Source organism: Cibotium barometz, chromosome 46, assembly GCF_041138505.1.
Source record: "Cibotium barometz isolate CiBa-2024 chromosome 46, ASM4113850v1, whole genome shotgun sequence".
Lineage (NCBI taxonomy): Eukaryota > Viridiplantae > Streptophyta > Polypodiopsida > Cyatheales > Cibotiaceae > Cibotium > Cibotium barometz.
Window position 1 is genome coordinate 7010237 of NC_141091.1, and position 2569 is coordinate 7012805.

Consider the following 2569-nt stretch of genomic DNA (forward strand, 5'->3'; position numbering starts at 1 on the left):
GTTAGAGTTAGGGTGGAACCGTTTCAACGAATCGGTTTCACATTGTATACAAACTACAAATGTTACATAGGGCCTTTACACCCCAACAACCTCCCACTTAAAGGCAATATGCCAGTAGGAGAGTGAGAAAAAAATACAGCAAGTATACAATGATATACAAGACCAACACAAATCTGTAATAATGGCCTCATCCAACACCCATGAGTGATCTGCAGTGTGCAAACCGCTCGGCATGTAAACTCTTCGTCAGAAGATCTGCAGGATTATCATCCGTGTGAATCTTGACAAGCTGAAGCAACTTGCCATCAATCACCTCACGGATAAAGTGGTACTTCACATCAATATGCTTCGTCTTTGCATGGAAAACAGGATTTCGTGCCAGCTGGTGGATGGCACTCTGACTGTCACAATGCAAGAACGGAACATCACCAGGGAATCCCAAATCTGCCACAAGCCGAGCAAGCCATAAGGCCTCCTTGCAAGCCATAAGGCCTCCTTGCAAGCCTCAGCAGCTGCAACATACTCTGCCTCAGTAGTAGACAAGGTAATGCATCCCTGTACACGAGATATCCATGAAATTGCACCACCTGTAAAAGTGAAAACATAACCGGTAGTAGACTTCCGGTTATCTGGATGACCTGCAAAGTCTGAATCTGTGTACCCATGAACAATGGCATCATGCTTACCAAAGCAAATGCACATCTCCTTCGTACCCTTCAGGTATCTCATGACACCTTTCAGTGCATCCCAATGTTTCTTCCCAGGGTTGCCATTAATGACTCCCACTGCAAAGGCAATGTCGGGCCGTGTAGCAACCATGGCATACATGAGACTACCGCAAGCTGAAGCATAAGGTATCTTGGCCATCTCTACCCTCTCAGAATCACTCTGCGGGGGCTGTCCTTAGCACTGAGTTTCACGTGTGGAGGCAACGGAGTAGAAATAGTCTTTCCCCCCTCCATATGAAACCTATGCAAGACCTTGCCAATGTATTCCTCTTGAGACAAATAAAGCAAATGCTGATTTGTGTCCCGAGTGATACGCATACCTAAAATGTGGCTGGCATGTCCCAAATCCTTCATGTCGAAGGTCTGATGCAAACCCTTTTTCAAGACATCCATCTCCTTGAGAGATTTACCGGCAATAAGCATATCATCAACATATAAAATGAGAATTAGCAAACTACCATCTGATACCCTCTTGGTGTACAAGCAGTGATCTGTGTCACTTTGCCTGAAGCCTTGGGATTTCATGAAAGCATCAAATTTATGATACCATTCCCTTGGTGCCTGTTTCAAACCATAAAGGCTCTTCTTGAGCTTACACACAAGATCCTCTTTCCCCTTTACTGCAAAACCCTCAGGCTGCTGCATGTATATCTCCTCATGGAGATCACCGTGAAGAAAAGCAGTCTTCACGTCCATCTGGACCAATTCCATGTTCTCATGTGCAACCAAGGCTAAGACAGTCCTCAAGGTAGTCATCTTAACCACAGGAGAAAAGATCTCATCAAAGTCAACACCATATTCCTTCTTAAAGCCTTTGGCAACCAGTCTGGCTTTATACCTCAGCCTAGCATTTGGTATCTCTTTGAGCCTGTAAACCCATTTGCATGGCAATACTCTTTTACCATTAGGCAATGGCACCAAATCCCAAGTTCCATTTTTCTTCTGAGAATCCATCTCTGACTTCATGGCAAGCTCCCACTTGAGCTTATCATGCCTCTGCATTGCTTCCTTGGAGCATGAGGGTTCACCACTATCCGTAAGCATGACATAATCAGCCCCTGGGACAAACCTATCAGGTGGTCTTGTGATCTTAGTGGACCTCCAAACCCTATGTTCTTGACCTCCTGCTGGCTGTTCAGCCTGCATATCATCATCATTTGGCATGTGTCCTTCAAGGTACGGTTGTAAGATAATGTCAGGAAGCTCCTCAAGCAGTGGCATAACATTTGGGAAATCGTTTCCCTCTTTCTGCTGGTCATCAAGACCATCATTTGCAGTGTGATTGGGCTGATTTTGGGACTGTTCTTGCTGCGGTACAGCCCTCTCGTTTTGCTGTCCAGGATGTGCATCTTCATCATATACAACCCTTCTGCCTCTGGAGCATTCATGGGCTGTTTGTGCATGCTATTTTCATCAAAGATCACATCATTGCTGCATATGACTTTCCTTTGTGCGGGATCCCAAAGTCTATATCCCATCTCCCCATCATCACCATATCCTAGGAATACACACTTATGAGACTTAGGCTCGAGTTTGTTGCGCAAATCCTTGTGGATATGTACGTACGCTACGCAACCAAAGACTCGCAGATGCTTATAAGAAGGAGGCTTTCCACTCCATATCTCTTCTGGCACCTTATTATCCAGCCTCTTATTAGGCGATCTGTTGATGAGGTGAATGGCCGTTTGCGTGGCCTATGCCCAAAATCCATGGGATAGTGCAGCATGTGACAACATTGATCGAACCTTTTCTTGAATGGTTCGATTCATATGCTCTGCAGTTCCATTTTGAGGTGGGTTATAAGGAGCAGTGATCTCTCTTTTAATACCCTTGGAGTCACA

The 2569-nt window shown here is 45.2% G+C and overlaps 1 pseudogene; it reads right to left on the bottom strand.

Annotated features, from left to right (window-relative positions):
- Window positions 1–333: 333 nt before the first annotated feature.
- LOC147611831 (secreted RxLR effector protein 161 pseudogene) lies at window positions 334–867 on the bottom strand (annotated as a pseudogene).
- Window positions 868–2569: the final 1702 nt, after the last annotated feature.